This window comes from Prionailurus bengalensis, chromosome A1 (assembly GCF_016509475.1).
Source record: "Prionailurus bengalensis isolate Pbe53 chromosome A1, Fcat_Pben_1.1_paternal_pri, whole genome shotgun sequence".
NCBI classification, from domain to species: Eukaryota; Metazoa; Chordata; class Mammalia; order Carnivora; family Felidae; genus Prionailurus; species Prionailurus bengalensis.
In genome coordinates, this window is record NC_057343.1 from 209,348,538 (window position 1) to 209,368,684 (window position 20,147).

Genomic DNA, 20,147 nt, shown 5'->3' on the forward strand with positions numbered 1-20,147 from the left:
AACCTTTTTAAGCCTCAGTTCCTAACTCTGTAAAATAAGAATAGTGATGCTTGACCATGCATCTCACAGAATTGCTGTGAGGAGCGAATCAGAGAGTGGACAGGTTAGACTTATGTGGACCGGACTCTGGAATGAGTTCCTAAAATGACCCCAGTTTCAGGAGCTGCAGAAGCTTTGACGCTAAGTGACTGACATATCCCAGAGGGCACCCCATGGTTGATGGACGGTTTTTCTTCCCTTTATTGAATATCTCAATGTAAAGTCTGTGGCAGAATAGGTCAAAATATCGGTTATGACTTAATTAACTTAAATATGTGTCTATATGACATTTAGGTTAGTATGATGATTATCCCTATGGGCTTATTTGTTTTTATAGCTATGCACACTTTTCATTCTTGAGAACCCCAAGGAACAAAATGTTATTGGCATCCTCTCCAGCAACAAAGAACAGCTGCATCTGTTTGGGACATTTCCCAGGCCGCTCCTTCCTCCATGTGTGAAGGATACCGTTGATCTGTCGACCCAGCCCTGAAGAGGGAGCTTGGATTCTCACCAGCCTCCTTTGCCAGCACTCATGCAGCTGCTGGGTATGCCAGGTGGGTACTCTACTGGGTTTTACAACCCACGGCGGTGGCCCTAGGTGAAGGGAGCTCCACCTGCCCTGGGCCTTTCCTCTAAAGGACACAGGGGTGACACGGAGCCACAGTGGAGGGAAGTCCTGGAATATCCCTGCTTCTACAAGCACTGATCTCATTCTGACAACCGCCACCATATATAAAAGGATCAGACTGTTAAAGCTGGAAGAGTCTTCAGAGAGTTGAGTGGGTCTCCACTCTGGCTGCCTGCTAGAATCTCCTGAGGAGATTTTGAAAAAACTTGATGCCCTACTCAGCCTCGATTCTGATACTCTGATTTAATTGAATTGGAACAGGGTTCTGGCAGTTGGTGCTTTATAGACTCTCTCCAGGGTTGAGAACCATTAACGTCAGGACCGGAACCACTGTCTCAATTCTTCATTCAGATGATTGAAGATAACATGGCTTTGGACTTAGACATCTTTGAATTTTGAATTCTGCCTCATTTACTCATTAATGAAGGCCTTGAACAAACTCTTGAAATTCTCAATTTCCTTGCTCATAAAGGGGAAAAATAACACTCAGAACGTTTTGGGAGAAATTAAGTGTGAAGGCTTATGTCTGTTTTCTGCACTCATTGTAACCAACTTGAAGATAGAGACCATCTGATAATAAAAATAACATTTAATTGAGCAACTCCTATTTGTCAGGCATGGCAAGTACAACATTTAAATTATCTCACTGAAGACTCACAAAACAACTGTATATAAGTTAAAGAACAATTTCATGCAATGAAGCAAATAAGACAAAGATAAGTTAACTGTGTATGCCCAGGATCTCACAGGCTACAGCAAAGCCACGGTTTGAACTCAGATCTTTCTGACTCCAGAGTTTGTCGTCTTAATCAATGCACTTTAATCTGTAATATCTCCCTAGCCTGTGCTAAGTGTTGTTTCCCTTTCCTGTAGCACAGTGCCTGCCACATGGAAGGTATTCAATAAATATGCAATAAATGGATAAAAATTAAAATATGTAAATGAGTAAGTACCTAGCTCATGGTAGATAATCAGTTAATGTTATTACTCTGTTGATCAGTCTTCTCTGCTAACACTATCAGATAAAAAGGTTTTACCTTCGACAGAAGCTATAAGCAATAAGAAAATTATAATGTGCCTTCTGTTATTGCCATGACAAAATGAGAAAGTAGGCTAGCAACAGATCAATCCCATTCTTTCATATACTGTTAGGCAGGATATGATTTTAACTTGGAGCATGTTGATAGCTCAGATCAGAAAAGCAAACATCAATTCACGTGAGTTTTAGAGTCCCATTAATCCTCCAAATTGTTATTTGGACACTAGCTGTCAGCATATTTTATGTAGTCCCTACATGTATTCTGAACACAGCTGTGCTAAAACTCTGAGGGCTTATTTTAACACATGAGAGCAGCTTGGAATAGTCGGAAATGCATGATATGTGGAGTCAGCAAGCCTGAGTTCAGGTTTTGGCCATCCACTTACCAGCTGTGAAGCTTTAAGCCCAAGCATCTCAAATGAAATATTCATGCCCTAGAGGTTTGGGACATTATGCTGGAAGGTCTCAGAGATTCAGGATAAACACAATGCATTCATTCATTTATTAAGCAAATATTTATTGAATGCCAGGCATTGTATTTCAAGTGAAATGAACAGGACAGATAAGGTCCCCGTTCTCACGAAGCCTTAGATTCTTCAGAAAGACATCATTTCAGATACAGATTAATTTTATTAAAAAAAAAAAAAGATAACGTGAAGTTATTTTTTAAAGGCCTGGTAACAAATTTATTTTGAAAGGCTTGGAAGTGGATTATTATTAGTTGCCTACCCAGAATCCACTTTCCCCTTGCTAATGGCCTACTGTTTTCAATTAGGTTTCTACTGTTGTCACGCACGACCCATGAGATGGGCACTGGTTGGCTTAGGCCAAATATACTAAACTCCTATTGGTTTAGAGGTAGCCATGTAATCTCAACAGTCCAATCAGCGCTGATCTTGGGGCTCTGGCATGCAGTCATGGTACCAAAGTTGTTTTAATTGCTTTTCCTCTCAGAACCAGAGGATAAAGATGGAAAGACAAGAACTGCTGGGGCCATTTTGCTGCTAGGATGGAAAGAGCTCAAGGAGGAAGCCAATGTGAAGAGACGTGTGCAGCTAAGTGGATCCCAGTCTGAGGTGAGCTGACTCTGAGGTTTGCCTCATCACCGAATTTCAATTTATAAAAGCTCCTAGATCCCTTCGTTGCTTATGCTGACTTGAGCAAACTCTTCTGTTTCTTGCACCAGAGAATTCATAACTGATACAGAAATTTGGTTCCAGGAGTGGGGTACAGTAAAATACAAACCCTAAAATGTGGATTTGGCTGAGCAGAGGTGATGAGGTAAGCAGCAGTGACCTGTTGAGAGTCAGGCCTGAACCTACAAGGCACATAAGGGGAAATAGTAGGAAATATCCAGGGTTTTTTATTACAGAAAGGTCCTACAATAAAGAAAAACCTGACGTGTCACCTGAGTGGCTCAGTTGGGTGAGAGTCTGACTCTTGATTTTGGCTCAGGTCATGATCCCAGGGTCATGGGATTGAACCCAGCATTGGGCTCTGTGCTGAGCATGTAGCCTGCTTAAGATTCTCTCTCCCTCTCTCTCTTTCTCTCTCTCTTTCTCTCTCTCTCCCTCTTCCCCTCTCCCCTGCTTGCATGCTCACTCACTCTCTCTCTCCCCCTCTAAAAATAAATAAATAAATAACTAATAAAAAATAAAGAAATGACCTTAAGATGAAGTGACCCATCTGAAGGCAGAGAAGGAAAGGTATATGATTTTGCTTAGAAATTCCCTTTTTGGGTATGGACTGAAATCAAGATGACTGAAATCTAGCAGCATTGCAAAGACCAAATACTCTACTCCAAGTGAAGTAAAGATAGGAGGTAAGACTAGGGCAAAAGACAAGCCTGACTCTTTAGACCACTCCCCAAAGCTTCCTACAAAACAGTATTCACCTGACAAGGCAGATAAGAGCAGCTATGATGGAACAAATCATTCCACAGCAAGTTATGGTCAGAAACTGTCCAGAAGCAGAAGCCAACCCAAAAGTAGCAGCCATTACACTAAGGCTTTAGGGGATGGTCATACAACAAAGGCTTATTGTTAGACAGTCTAAAGTCCTAGACTTAAATACAATGACCAGAGGCAGGCTGTCTGTTTATGGTTCTTAGCCTATGTCAAAATCTCTTGATGATAACTAAGTTTGTAAAGGAGTTATATTGCCAAAGAAATCCCAATCCTGGACAACCACAGTCCATGACTGTTCAACTCCTAAGACACTCTCAGGCTCTTTGAAGTCACACACAGAAAAGGGGATGCTAAAATTATGTAGCTCCTAGAAAGGGAAACATCGCTAGCTATTTCAATGAACAAAAAGCCTCCAGGAGAAGAAAACCAGAGGCTGCCAAATTGATTAATCTATTCCTCTACTGTTAGAGCATTTTCAGATGATGAGGCTGAGAAGAAAAAAGCAGATCCTTAGTACAGCATTTCTAAGCCAGAGTTCTGAGATTCACCCAGATTAGACAATTTAAGTCATGTTCACTTCCAAGTCACATAGTCACCCCAGGAGAATTATGTCTTATGTGTATTGTTGTTCAGGATGTGTCTGTGTTCATGTGTGTGTATGTTTTCCCAATTCTCCTCTTTTATAATAGAGATTTCTTCCATTGTGGTCATCCCTGGTCTTTCTCTGCTGTTATGTACTGGATTTGTTGGTGATTGATAAATCTGTCTTATGCATGCTTTAACCAACCATGAAGAGTGACATGCAGACTGAAAGAAGTCCTGGACTTGGAACTAGATGCAGTAATGAATGATACTGGGATTGTCTATTTTGGGGGATGGAATGATTGTACTTTATGTAGATGTGGATGGATGCTTTTAAATGATACTTGGATTGTCTATTTTGGGGGATGGAATGATTGTACTTTATGTAAATGTGGATGGATGCATGTATGGGAAGATAGATGTATATAGGTGTTGTGTAGTAAAAAGGGTAGACTGTCTAAAACCACCTAACGTGTAAACTAGGATTGAGCAAATAATTTAAAATGGTATGGAGAATGAGAGCCAAGCTTCTCACGGTCAGGGAAAGGAGTTATAAATAAGGAAAAGGGGAAGGCAAGAATGAACTTGGTCACGTTGGAATCAAATTGGAGGTCATCACCATGAACTTGTAATTTTTAATATGTAGATGCATATGACAATAGACCGAGATACCTATCTGCAGAGAAAGCCTAGAAGCCATGGCACTCAGTACCAATGGGCACACTAATTGCCCAGATCATGGTTTCTGGTTACCATTCTCTAACGGAAATTAGTAGGGTTCCTTGGAGAAATGGCTTGTTCTAGGTCTGAGGTGGAGAAAATGCAGGATAGGCATGCAGTGTCTTGTGCTGCCAGAAGTAAGGAAGTACTAAAACAGAAACGATGGGGATATGTCAAAAGGACATAGGAGCCTACTTGAAGGGGTACCTAATGATCAAATCTGGGACAACTTGAACAACAAAATGAATAATGCTAATAATAACCCATAGAATATAGAATTATAACCCATAGAATAAAGTGAGAATCCACAAACTATACTTACATATACAAACAAATGAGAGAGAAGAAAAGTAAATAGAATTCCACTAATAAACATAGAAAGAGTAATGAAATTAGAAAATCACTATTTGGGGGTGCCTGGGTGGCTCAGTTGGGTAAGCATCCAACTTTGGCTCAGGTCATGATCTCGCGGTTCGTGAGTTCGAGCCCCACGTTCAGGCTCTGTGCTGACAGCTCAGGGTCCAGAGCCTGTTTCAGATTCTGTGTTTCCCTCTCTCTCTGACCCTCCCCCATTCATGCTCTGTCTTTCTCTGTCTCAAAAATAAATAAACATTAAAAAAAAAATTAAAAAAAGAAAAGAAAATCACCATTTGGCAAACACCACAGTAGTAATTGTTTCAGACATAAGTCATTAATAAATGCTAACATTAGTAAACAGAAGTATGAGGAATAGGATATTTACATAATGTCAAAGTATCTTCCCAAAAGCTTATGATTAATTCCAGTGGGAAAAATAGTAAGCTTATAATAGAGAAACATGACAAGCCCCAGCTTCATTTAGTGATTTAATTTTACTTACTGTAATGGTCCAAGTCACTATCATATGTCTCTGGTTAGAACACACTCAGATAGATACAGCATCACTCTGTGTTATTTGTTCCAAAAATATATAAACTGAATTTAAATCATGAGCAACCATCAGGCGAATCCAAACTGAGGGCCATTCTATAAAATAATTGACCAGCACTCTTTAAAAATGTCAAGATCATGAAAGGCAATGAAAGACAAAGAGAAACTATGCCAGATTAAAGGAAACCAAGGAGACACAATAACCAAATGCAAAGTGTGATCCTGGATTAGGCCTTGAACCTGAAAGAAAGAAAGAGAGAGAGAGAGAGAGAGGAAGGAAGGAAGGAAGCAAGCAAGGAAGGAAGAAAAGAAAGGAAAGAAGGAAAAGAAAGGAGAAAAAGAAAAGAAAAAAAGAAAGAAAGAAAGAAAGAAAGAAAGAAAGAAAGAAGAAAAGAAAGACATTAGTGGAACAGTCGGTGATATTCAAATAAGGTCTGTAGATTAATAACAGTATTGTAGTAAACTTCCTGATATTGATCTTTGTACAGAAGTTATGTTGGATGTTAACATCTGGAGAACCTGGGTAAAGAATATACAGGAAGTCTTTGTACTAAATTTATAACATACTTGCACATGAAATCACTTCAAAATGAAAAGTTTAACACTCTTTAAATTACATTTTAAAACTTGAAAAAATCCCCAGCCTTTAAAATGTTTCCACGGTCCCCACTTCTTTAAAATCTTTCCTGATCCCTTAGCTATCACAGTTTCATACTTATGTTCTTGTCTATATCCTAATAGTTTCTGTTATGACTCAGAGGCCCGTAGACCAGCAGCCTGTCAGCTAAATTGGGCTCCAATCCTTTTAGGTTTGACTGGCACAAAAATCTTCTCATCCCTGAAAATTTGATTTGTCACAGCTCCCAACTACTCTTTATTGTCTCAGACATCAGGCTAGCTCTATTCATTTATTCACTTAGATCCCGTTTTTTCTTTTTTCTTTTTTTTTTTAGTAGTAGTAGTTTAAACATTTCTACCAAAATCTTGAAGTTTTGTGTAACAAATTAAGCAAAAATATATTTTCATAGATAACTTGACTTCAGGCTGTTTGAATAATCACGTTTGCTGATTCATTGGGTCTGAGTTAATGTTCGCCTGACTTTTATTACATGATGAAAATAAATGCTATTTCATTTTTGACTCAGAAATAGCCATTAGTCACCAAATTCTGAACACTGCTCTTTGAGTTTAATGGCAGTTTAGATCAATCGCCAAATACATGAAAATGAGGAGGTTCAGAGAGATTTTGCATTTATTACTCATTTCTCAGAAACCTGATGGATTCTTGGTTTAGAGATTACATCATCTCTTCCAGAGTCTTCCTCCACCCCATAATCCAATCACCTGGGACGTTTTTAAAGTACTGATGTTTAGATGCTACTCTCAGAGATTCAGATTGAATTCTTGTGCAGTAGGACATAGAGTTTCTTTTTCTTTCTTTCTTTTTCTGGGTTTCCCAGGTGATTCTAATGTCTTGAGAACCACTTGTTCTCAACCACTGATCTTGTTTTGAGAACTACTGATCTTGTTTTGAGAACTACTGATCTTCCATGGTTGTGTTTGAGGGGAGCGAGGACCTGTTGTCCTAGGGAAAGGGTATTCTAGAACTTTGGTAACTTGACAGAATTTACCCCTTTCAATACTCCTTCATATGTAGGGCAGCTCACTGAGAAGAAAGTATACATTAACATGTCCTGGGGAGCTTGTTAAGCATGCAGATTCCAGGGTCACACCCTCACATATTCTGATTCAGTGTTTACTGCACACCACACGAATTAGCTGTTAGCTGCTCCGTTGAAAGAAGACCTAGAACTCTCTGGGTTCAAAGCTTTATTTCTGAATTGACTTGTTCTGACCCATTCATTTCTCCCACTACTTTGCTTCTTCTTAATCCCACCAACTTCCAAAAGTACTGCTCATCCTCCAGTTTTCATCTTCACTTTTCCCATTATTAGACTTAACTTCTGGCACTTTCTTCTTCTTGGCCCCTCATTAATCATCGTTATGGCCTCCCCCTGTGAATCTGCATTAGTTTGTCTTGGGAAACTGCCCACACACGTAGGCCTGTTCTTCCCAGAGATTTCTCTGCTTCAAAGTCACCTCTCCCACCTTCCATAAGCTAGATTTGCCCCTATTTGAGTTTCGCTGTATCTGCTGGTTAAAAAGCCACCTTAAAACTTGATGGCTTAACACCACTACCATAATTCTATAGGATAGCTGGATGTTTCTTCTAGTCTGGACCAGCTGGGCCAGAATGGGACTCATTCTCATCTTTAAAAAATTTTTTTTTTTCAACGTTTATTTATTTTTGGGACAGAGAGAGACAGAGCATGAACGGGGGAGGGGCAGAGAGAGAGGGAGACACAGAATCGGAAACAGGCTCCAGGCTCTGAGCCATCAGCCCAGAGCCCGACGCGGGGCTCGAACTCACGGACCGCGAGATCATGACCTGGCTGAAGTCGGACGCTTAACCGACTGCGCCACCCAGGCGCCCCCTCATTCTCATCTTTGAGACCTCACCTGGAATGTCTCACGTGGGACAGCTTGAGGCCTGTCTCCACGTGATCTCTCATTCTCCACTAGGTCTCTGGGCTTCTCTGTATGGTAGTGGAAGGCCTCCATGGAAAAAGCAAGAAAGGGCAAGCCCCACTGAGCAAGTGTTTCTTCAAGCCTCTGCTTGCATTATCTCTGTTTGTGTCCCACAGACCAAAGTAAGTCACACGGCCAAGCCCAGAGTCAATATGGGAAGTGGCTACCTAAAGGCATGAATCACTGGTGCCCACTACTACAAAAGTAGACCACAACCTTTTTCCTAATTCCAATTATTCATTCTCCTGTCATGTGCAAAATATACTCCCTCCCTCTGAGCACCCCTACCAATCTCATTTACCTGTAGCATTAGGCTCCAAGGCCTGAGTCCTGTGATTTCTATCAAGTCCAAATGAGGGTGAATTCCTTGGCTGTGGTTCCTTTGGATTCAGAAACCTGTAAGTGGAAGAGACAAATTACATGCTCTGCGAACACTCAACAAACAATGAAAGATAGGGCCAGGACAATTGCAGTAAATACTTCCCTTCAAAACGGGAATTAAGGGAAGATACACAGCAGGCACAGAATTCATAAGAAATCTGGGATCCCGCCAGGCACGTGTTGCCAGGTCTTTCTGTTCTGAGAGCAAGACCCAGTCCTGTCCCTGGGAGTCCCTTCCTGATCCATTATTCCCCATTGCTTTTGGTGTCTCCATCCTGGTTCTTGGCTTTGCCTTCCTCTTTTGCTTAAGAAATAGTCTGTGTTGGCTTCTGAGTAGCTTTCTGAGACAACTTCTTACTAAACAAAACAAAAACAAAAACAAAAAAGATTGGGGGCCCCCAAAGACCATTTTGCAGTTTGTGAAATTTTAGCTCTTTTACTCCAAGCTGGCTATATATTTTGTTGTTGTAGTTTGTTTGCTTTTAATTAAGAGTTTATTTTTTTTTTTTTTAGAATTGTTTTGGGTTCACAGCAAAATTGAGGGGAAAGTACAGAAATTTCTCATCAACCCTCTTCCTCTACACATGTACAGCCCTTCTGTTGTCAACATCCTCCACCAGAGTAGTACATGTGTTACTACTGATGAACCTGCATTGACACATCATAATCGTCCAAGGTCCATAGTTTACGTTACGGTTCAGTCTCAATGTTCTACATTCTCTGGTTTGGGGCAAACGTATAACGATACATACCATCATTATAGGCTCAGACAGAGTATTTTCAGCTCCCTGAAGAATCTCTGTGTTTTGCCTATTCATCCCCACCAAACCCTGGCAACCACCCATCTGTTTATTGTCGTCTTAGATTTTCCAGAATGTATCGTCTCTTTTTTCAGTACAACTCTCTTTAAAATGCCGTACGTGTTCTATTATTGTCACTTCAGTTGACTACATGCTCTAAAACCACATCCATAAATTCTTTTTGAGACTGGCGTCTCCGTTCTTTGGGCATGTCTGGCTGCTGTGAAGCAATCCCACTAAGATTGTTAGAAGTTCTTTTGTCTACCTGAGATGTTCCCCTGGAAACCATCTTGTAAAACCCGAAACTCAAAATTCAAGAACAAATAAGTTTCAAAACAAAACAAAAGAATAGGAAGGGATTGTTTCTGCAAGGGTAGCAACATAGAAAAAGACCAGGAATTTGCAAGGAACGGATCCGGGACATACAGTTCTCACTGGGCACTGTAGAGAGAGATAAGTTGAACCTGATTAAAGGCACAGGACTGGGAAAACGGCCACAATTTGGCAGCTGTTGTCCTAACGTTTATTCGGTTTCCTGAAGTATTTTTTTACGTAAGATATTGTATGTTTTCAAGTTATTGCATGGTATTTGTCATATATTATTTTCAATGGCTGGATGGTTCTCCATCAAATTAGTATGTCATCCTTTACCATTTCCCTGTAGCATCTTATTTGGGCAGTTTGGGTTTTCTGCTATTAAAATAGCTCTGCCGTCATCATTCTTCTACATTTTTACCTTTTAAAAACAGTTTTTAAGTTTATTTATTTTGAGGAGGAGAGAACATGAGCAGGGTAGAGGCAAAGAGAGAGGGGAGAGAGAGAACCCCAAGCGGGCTCCACACTGTCAACACAGAGCCCAATTTGGGGCTCGAACTCATGAACTGTGAGATTGTGACCTGTGCCAAAATCAAGTTAGAGGCTTAACCAACTGAGCCACCCAGGTGCCCCTATACATTTTTTACTCTCGGGTTAATTGATTGTGATGCCTTTTCCAACCTTTTAGGAATTAGGCCACTGGGTAGTGGTATAAAAACATATCTGAAGTGGCCATTGTTTTCTAGAAGAATTGTACCAGTTTATTACACTGTCATTAGCTTACTTGTTTCCCCGAAGACACATTATCATTTTTATCGGTTTTCTTTTTTTTTTTTTAGAATTTAGCAGACAAAATGGCATCTCATGTCTTTAATTTCTATTTCTTTAACTTCTAAGTAGACAACCGTCTTTCCTTTTGTTAAATTACTGGAACTAATCTGTGTGTGTGTGTGTGTTGTGTCCTCCAATTGTAGAGTGTAAAATTAACGTTAAGTTTGGCTGAAGACAAAAACAAAAAAAATTTTGAACAATAGAAAATTTAACAGTGGCTTTTTCTTACCCACATGACAGAAGTCCGGGTGCAGACCAGTGCTGCCTGGCGCTCCAAGCTGTCAGGGACCGGGGCTCAGTAGATCTTACTGTTCTGCATTCCTCAGGATGAGCTCTTACCACATGATTTGCATTCCCGTTGGCAGGAAGGAGATGGGGGTGGGGTGGGATAAGCCACTTACCTTGAAGGACATTTTCTAGAAGGTGCACACCACCCCTGTGTATATCGCATTGGCCAGCACTTAGTTTTATTTCTAAGGAAAACAGAGGGACAAGAGCTATCGTGTTGACCAGCAGCCTCTGCCACACACGGCAAATGTCCCCCTCCACCATCTGGGCTGAGAGAGTCACAGCTCTGGGGGGCAGAGATGGTGTAGTTCAGCAGGAGGAGGAAACGCGGGAAGAGTCCCAGGACTCAGGCTGGCCCAGAGATGGCTGTGTAGGGGTGCGAAGATGCCATGCGTGGGAAGTCGGGTTCTGTCTGGTCCCGGCCCCTTCCCAGGCTGAAGTCTTAGCCTTCTCTAATGGACCTTTCAAATGGACCCCAGATTCTCATCATTTTTCAGGATCCTGCTCACATCTCAGCTCCTCCAGCAGCTTTCCCTAACCAGCCCAAGAACTTGGTACTCATTTGAACTGAGACACCAAGATGGGTCTTGTTATCATCTCTATATGTGTAGTTGATTCAAAGGGATTACAAATGTATGAAGAGTAGGCATAGCACCTTATGTTTTTCAGTGGCCAGCACCCTCTGCCTATCTACCCTTCCACATTTTCCTTATCTCAGTTTAGGAATCCCTACTCTCAAATATCCTGTTTTTAGGGAATCAAGGTTCCTAAATTTGGTGAACACAGTTTGCTCAAAAATTTATCTGGTGTCTATTTACACAGTCGGCTTTCATGTTCTTCTAGTTGGTAAACAAACTATACAGCACTAGGATAAGAACATTTGGAAGTTCATCATATGATGTTTTGTTTGGTTGTGTTGTGTTGATTCCACAGATCTGCTTGAGAGATAGAGCAGAGTTATCAAAGAATATATTCCTGAAAATCGCTGCATGTGGCTTGAAGCTGTATATCAGGGAAATGTTAAGTGTATGACAAATTGGAGGATGGTGTGTGGTAATCAAGATGTAACCGTCTGTTTCATAAAAGGGGCATATGCACTCTTTTAGTCACAAATCTGTAATATGTATCGAGCGCCTGCTACCTACAAGGCACTATGTCATGTAACGTGGGGTCAGATCTATGGGAAACTAAGGATGAATCAGACCAGGATTCTGCTTTCAAGAAGTTTTTCACTTTGTAGGTGAAACACACACACGTAAGTGTAACTTTGTGCTTTGGCTTTTTTTGTTTTGTTTTTTTGAGTGAGAAAGAAAGAAAGAAAGAAAGAAAGAAAGAAAGAAAGAAAGAGAAAGAGCAAGCGTGGGAGGGGCAGAGGGAGAGGGCGAAAGAATCTTAAGCAGGCTCTACGCAGCATGGAGCCCAATGTGGGACTCAATCTCATGACCATGAGATCATGACCTGAGGGGAAATCAAGAGTCAGACACTTAACCCACTGAGCCACCCAGGCGCCCCTACATGTAACCTTTTAATTATCCCTTGACCTGTTGAAGTGTGGAAGCGACCCCATGTACAGACAGAAAACCTGTATCAAGCACCAACAGGCAAGAGTAGAGTGGCTCAAAGTAGCCCTTGACTCTGCCCTGGGGATACCTGTCAGTCTGTGATCAGTTACCTCAGATGGGGCTCAAGAATACTCCTGCCCTCTTTCTGGGTTCCTCTTCCAGAGTCTTTTTTTTTTTTTTTTTTTTTTTTGCTTTTCCCCCCCTCTGCCCTCCCTCTGGGCCCTTCTACTTTGGTTTCTGCTTGTGCTGAGGCATAGGCATGGAAAAGCATCTTTCCTGGTCTAGCTTCAGAGTGTATCATTCATTCATTCAACAACCATCTGACCAAATATTTTCTTAAAAATCTTTAACTTCCTCTTGCCAATATGGACAAATAGCATTACCCCAGTGTGTTATTGTGCTAGTAGAGATTCTACCTTTCTTACCAAGAATCATCTACATTATCTGCTTTAAAAAAATGTTTTTTAATGTTTATTTTTGAGAGAGAGAAAGAGAGAGGCAGACTGCAGGCAGGGGAGGGACAGAGAGAGAGGGAGAGACAGAATCAGAAGCAGGCTCCAAACTGTCAGCACAGAGCCCGACACAGGGCTTGAACCCACAAACTGTGAGATCACGACCTGAACCGAAGTCAGATGCTTAACCGGCTGAGCCACCCAGGTGCCCCTACATTATCTGCTTTTAGATCCTACCTTGATATGAAACAGAGCTCTAAGGAGACAAAGTTTGGTTGGGGAGAACCCTTTCCTCCCATGGGAGAAGCAATGGGGTCATAAGGAGGAGCAGAAAGTAAGGTAGGGATAGATGTCAAGATCAAGAGGACAATATAAACCCAGGTAGGGTGGCAGGCATCCTTGGGGTGGGGGCGGAATTTGCATGGGTGTATAGAGCTGAAATTCAGGAGGTGTTGATAATGTCTCTTGTTAGGTGCTACTCGTCACGTTAATTATTGTGTGTTTGGGCTCTTACCATTTGAGAAGGGGTAGAAGTAAAAGGTATGAAAGGTGGGAGAGGCTTGTTGAGGGTCTAGGCTAGGAAGCTGGAAGGCAGTGTGGAGCCAAGAACAAGCGTGGCCTTGGAATCAGGTAAAAGGAACACCCGAGTTCACATTTCCTCTCTATCAGGTATTGACTGTGTGGGTTTGGGCAAACTACTGATTTCTCATGTGTAAAATGAGGATAATAGTAGTAACATCATACCTAATACACAGGAATGTCTTGCTTCTCCCCAGAAGTCACTAAACATTTTAAGCAGACCGTGCTGTAATAACGTACGGCTAATGGCCTTCTGACTCAGGCTACACACTGCAACTGGACAAAACTCTAAATGAATGAATTCTTATTTTATAGCTACAAAAGTATTCAATAGATCACTCATCTGGATTCAGTGATCCACTTCTAGAAAGTTCTTGAGGGCTCTTGGGTTGTCCAGCTGAGGCTGGAAGAAGGAGGAACCCCTGGATTTCTGAGTCCAGGAAACCGCAGGGGATGCAGGTGCTTGGGCATTCCTCTTCAACAGTTACCACCGAGAGAGGCCCCTCAGCCTAAAAATACCTGCCAGGGAGCCGGGTGGGGTAGGGAAGAAACCATGTGGGAGGCACTATTGGAGGGGTTTCAGAAAAAAGACAACAGGATGCGCAGGAAATCCTGTTTTGCTTAGAGATGTGGCCTAAGGCCAGTTCTTTCCCTCTCCCTTCATCCAGGAAGATAGAACTCGAAATTAGGAGTCACCACCTTCCTCCTGCCCCCGTTCTCAGTCCTGTTCTTCTGCTCTGCCGTGGCACTCCTCCAGTGACAGGAACGGTGCAGGGAGAGGAGGGGCAGTGGGGACACCAGCAGGGTTCTTAGGTTCTCTTGTTCAGCCGCTCACTCACTGAGGTACCTAGCACCCTCTGATTCTGCTCTTATATCACGACCACGTTTGAGAAACCCCATCCCACCCTCCTATGTCACTCCCTCCAGAAACTGGGCTTCTGGGAGCCTTCTGAGCTAGGGGGCCACGGTTGAGTCTGTCCAGCAAATTGAGGTTATATTTGCATATCTGGTGGTGTCTTAGGCATTTGCAGCTTACTGTGTCTAGAAACGCTGAGATACTGCAGAGTGTCCAGGTGAGGCAGGAGAAGGGAAAAACACAGGACATAGGAAGATAAGCACATCCTCACTTGTGTCACCCACCAGAGGCAAGGCCTTTAGAAATCATCTCCCTATGGATTGCAGGTTAGTATGTCAGCTCATCAGCAGGTACCTCTTACTGTGCAACAGTCAGAAACCACGACCCCAAGTCCCTGGGAGTGGCCACCGTGTCCGGAAGATTGAGGGAAGGGAGGGGACAAGACATGAACAACTGGAACTTGCAGGAGAACATCTTGCTGGCTTGCCGATGGGGGCTTTAGATCTTTGGCTTTAGATCTTTGGCTTGAACGAAATGGATATCGGGGCGGGTGCAGGCAGGGGAAGATGATGGACAGAGCACCCCAGAACAACCACCATTGGGAGCACTCAAAGCTCCATCAAGGAGGACGTGGATGTGGGTAATTTCAGTAGAATCGATTTCCAGGTCCTGGTTTCCGTATGTGCTTTTCCCTAAAACTGATGTCCTTGGGGGTACATTCGAGGTGTCAGGCTGATTCTCTCCCCGCAACTCCCCTTTTGCAGAAGCCCCCAGGGGACCTCTTTCTCGCATGCTGCGTCTTGTTAGGTGGAGACCCTCCAGTGCGCCAAATAAAGGATCAACTTGAAATATTGGTGTCCGAGTCTCTAGTACATACTGGGGATTGATTTCAAGTAGGAGGGGGTGAAAGACTAAGATTATAGCTTCAAGTTAAAGTAAATTATATGAGGTATTTTCTTAATCATTTGCTCCAATGCGTGGGAAAACAATCTTCTTTCGCTTTTACGCAGAAGATTATTGTGTATTGTGAGCTAATATGCATTTTTAATTTGGGTACAAGTCTCCTGCTTGCTTCAGCTTTTCTGTATATTTAGTGGCCCTATTAATAGCTTCTCTTCTTTTTGCTGGTAATTTCCATGAAATATTGTCTTACTCTAGCAATACGCAATATTCATCAAAATACAAACACTAATCTTTAAAAAAAGACTAGTTCCCTTTTTTATGCTTGATGATTATTTAAAAACTGTATAGGATAGTTATTTCATTTTACCCAATTATTTACTAATATAAGTTGCAATGACAAATCGATCTATAGTATTGAGTAACATGTAGATTCTTAGGGTGACAGGAAATTTTAACTTTTTCAATTTTGAATTAATAATAAATATAACAAATAATCTAGGAAATTTTAATACGTAAAATTTTAACTTCTGTACATATTTTATAACCAAGGATTATGGTATGGTGACCAATATAAGACTTTCAAGCTTAAAAGCTTATCCTACTAAGATAAAGTTGTGTGGGTCACATAGTTGGAAATACGAGTACAAGGAGGCATCATAAATGATGGAAAATTTATGGCTGTTAAAAACAGCTTGTTCATGTGTCTTTTCAATAGATGAAGGTGGGTATTCAATACATTAAACGAGTGATTTAACAATTTGAAAAGTCAATGTGCCAGAAGCTAACATATTTCTTAATAACTTAAACTTGACATACAAATTTTATATGTGATTTTTAAAATGTCTGAGGAGGATAGGGGCGCCTGGGTGGCTCAGTCGGTTAAGTGTCCTACTTTGGCTGAGGTCATGATCTCCCCGGTTCCTGAGTTTGAGACCCACATCGGGCTCTGTGCTGACACCTCAGAGCCTGGAGCCTGCTTCAGATTGTCTGTCTGTCTGTCTGTCTGTCTCTCTCTCTCTCTCTCTGCCCTTCCCTGCTCCTGCTCTGTCTCTCTCTCCCTTTCAGAAATAAACATTAAAAAAAATTTTTTTTAAATAATAAATAATGTCTGAGAAGGATACGTAGTTTTTCCCAAAATGTTAGGAGGTCCCAGAACAAAGCACTTTACAGCTCCCCGCCCTTGGTGGTGGGAGATGAGTACAGAAACGGAAGGTGTGGAGAGGGGCAGCCGGCCCCCTTCACGATTTTGTCTGCAGGTGGGACTGTGGTCCTCATCACTGGTGGGTCTCCTCTGCTGAGCTGTTGGTGACCGGCCCCTAAGGGAGTGTGAAGCTAACGGACCCTGAGCTGGAACACGACCCTCCAGCGCGCTTGCTCAGATGTGCGCAGGTGCTACCGGGGACCGAACTTGTGTACCCAACTGGGTTGTGCCGGGCCGTTCATTCTGCACTGGCCATGGCTCGACAACAGAAACCAGTGGGCAGGGGGATGCTGGCAGCAGGAGGCAGCTGATCAGACCCCTGGATCTTCCCGAGGGACCGGGTGGGAGTCCTTGATTATGCTCTTAGCCTGAGACTCGAAGAACCGGATGCAGGCTTCTCCGCCCCGGCGGGGGGAGGGGGGGGCACCCTGTTGGTGGGGACCACTCGCCCCTCTCCCTGACCTCACCCACCATCCTAGTGCTGCCTGCTCGGTCCCCTTCATCCTCTTCTCCTGTCGTCCCCCAGACTCTTGCCTCTTGCTTAGGGTGTCTGCCTGGAAAGGCAGTTTGGGCAGAAAGTTCACCGGGTTCCCTGGGTCTAAGGAAGCACCCGTCCCTTTAGAAGTCAGTTTTCCAGGAGCTCCAGAAGTTGTTCTACACGGTGTGCCTGTTCTCACAGGGGCAGCTGTGTCGTGGCGCCTTGACTTGGGCTGGCCTGGCAGGAACGGGACAGGAGGGAGGGACGATCTGAGATGCTCCACTGGCAACAACAGGCAGGACGTGTAAAACGAAAGGAGTTCTCAGGAGGCCATGGTGGTGTGGTCCCAAGCAGTGAAGGCCAATGGGAGGGCATGAAGGTGTCAGGTGGCATCTTCAGTTTGGAGTTAATAACTTCCAGTCTGTTCCTTTTTTTTTTTTTAAGTTTATTTATTTATTTTGAGAGAGAGAGAGCATGTGAACTTGAGCAGGGGAGGGGCAGATAGAGAGAGAGAGAGAGAGAGAATCCCAAGCAGGCTCCATGCTGTCAGCACAGAGCCCGCCTTGGGGCTCGATTTCACAAACTGCTGGTTCATGACCCTCCACTCAACCTACTGAGCCCCCCAGATGCCCCTCAGTCTGTTCTTTTCTCTTTTTTAATTTTTTTAAATGTTTATTTATTTCTGAGACAGAGAGAGACAGAGCATGAGTGGGGGACGGGCAGAGAGAGAGGGAGACACAGAATCAGAAGCAGGCTCCAAGCTGTCAGCACAGCGCCCGACGCGGGGCTCGAACTCGCGAGCCGCGAGATCATGACCTGAGCCGAAGTTGGCCGCTCAACCGACTGAGCCATCCAGGCACCCCTGTTCTTTTCTTAATGAAAGCTAATGTCACCATTCTGATGAGGGGGCATCAAAGTGGGGTGTAGTCCTCAAGGTGAGATGTGTGGTCCTGGAGGTCAAAACTACTTCCATAATGACATTAAGATTTTTTAAAACGTTGATTCTCTCCTAAGTGTATAGGGGAGGACCATAAGGTCTCTGGGTGGATCTGAAAATCAAACTGACAAAGACAGGTGAACAGGAGAAAAGTATACACATTGTACTGAATTGTTCCACATACACGGGAGCCTTTGTAAGAGAATGAAGACCCCACAAACTGGCCAGCGCAGGCAGCTTTTATAGTTTTTAGACAAAGAAACAATACATTTGTGAAGATTTGTCAAAACAAAGAAGCTTGGGCTAGGGCTGGGAATGGTGAGGGAGTAACTGGAAAGGGAAGAGTGAGTTTAACAAGGTTTGTTTGCGGATTCCTCTGATGCCGTCTCAGGGCTGACGGGAGTCTGTCTTCAGCGAAGGAGAACATATGTCCTGCCTTCAGGCAGAGAAGGGAGAGCTTTTTCTGCCTTTACTGCTCCTAATTGTCTTCGGCTCAAAACAATTTTTATGTCAAAGAGGCACATCCTGGGGTGATGTATTCTGGTTTCCTTCAAATGTATCACGGAATTCTTTTAGGGAGGTGACATCCTCACTCTGATGACAAGTAGAATGCGTGCTTCTGAATTCTTATGTTTTAAAGGTTTCCCAGTTTCAGTTTCTACTACAGTAAATATCAGTAAATATAATCCAATAGATACAACAAAAGCTTTTGGGGGGGGTTCGGTACTTTTTAAGAGTGCTGAAGAGTTCCTGAGACCAAAAAGTTTGGGAATTGCTGCCTTAGATCTTCTATTTCTGCCCTTGTTCTGTAGGTCTGGAGAAGGAGGTCCCGAAGAGAGAAGGAGATTCATTGCTTGAGGTCGCACAGAGCTCGAGGCAGAGTTGGGAAGAAAACTCTGTACCCACCATGTCACCCAGGTCACTTTGCCGATTAACCACTGGCCACAGCGCTGAAGCTCCCACGTTCTCTCACTTCCCTCCAGGTATGTGGGGCAGGGGGTTATTGGTCTCCTTTCCCTCCTGCCTCCTTGTCCACTACCCCTGGGGCGGAGGGGGTCTCTTAGTGTGAGAATGCAGGAAAACAACGCTACAGGAGGCCACTCATATAAGCCAGGTTGGCAAAGCAGGGCTTGCTGTGCTCTCCTCTGAAGGGTGTTAGCTTTCTCAGACGGCGCCAGGAGGAGATCATTCTGGGACAGGAAGATTGAAACAGCAGAGCAAGGCAGACTGGTCTGCAGCAGACTCCATTTTGGTTGAAAGGTGACCAGACAGCAATAGTCAAGATCTACTTTGCCTCATTCCAACTGTGACCCTAATCTGCTGTGACTAAGGTTACTGTCTTTCTGTTGATGGACTGCTCCTGTGGCCCGTTGAGACATTGTGAGACATAACAGTTGGGGTCCATGTAAAAGGAGCCTTAGAACTATCTAGTGCATTTGCTCATTCGTGCGGTGGTGTTTGTTGAGTACCTGCCGTGTGCCTCATACAGGTCTGGGCTCTGGGGATACAACGTGATGAGACAGACATAGGTCCTTCTCTCATGGAGACCACCTCTTAGCAGGATGTCCACTCCCTCCTTTTCAGATGCCTGAGGCTCAGAGTGACTTGTCCAAAGTCATATAGTCAGGTGAGAAAAGAATTTGCTGAGTATGTACCGCTGGTCCTCTGGAGGATAGAGCAGAAATAGACAACCCAGCCGGTGCCACAAACAAACTTGTTAGAGAGATGAGACTTATGCCCAAGATAGTATAAGGATTTAGGCAGCACAGGCTAGGTGAGTAGACAGTAATTATTTAATTGCTTTAGTTACTTACAGGCAGTTTTTGTGCCAAAACAAATTAGTCAGGGGGGTTGTTTTTGTGTTTGTTGTTTGTTTCTTTAAAGTTCAATTTATTAAGGTACACATTTGAAACTCAAGTTCTTGATTTTAAATTCTGCTTATAAATAGAGTAAGATTTGTACATCTAGAAAATCTGAAAAATCATTTTTGAAGGCCTTAGATTAATATGTTGTATCACTTCCAAATGCAGTTAAACTACTTTAAATAGTTTAGACTGTGTGTACAAATTTAATACATTTGATTTCCTTTTTAAGTAACTCAATTGCCTGATTTAACAAAACATCCTGAGTGCTCGAATCAGCTCTTAA

At 42.9% G+C, this 20,147-nt stretch overlaps 1 long non-coding RNA gene across 1 annotated transcript in view; it reads left to right on the top strand.

Moving 5' to 3' along the window:
* The first annotated feature begins 381 nt into the window (after positions 1-381).
* The window catches only part of LOC122494441, a 32,547-nt gene continuing 12,781 nt past the window's right edge, over positions 382-20,147 (top strand). The window contains exons 1-3 of the long non-coding RNA XR_006300170.1: positions 382-596; positions 2,664-2,785; positions 18,812-18,982. This is a non-coding gene — a long non-coding RNA (uncharacterized LOC122494441). The remainder of the gene's footprint in view (positions 597-2,663; positions 2,786-18,811; positions 18,983-20,147) is intronic.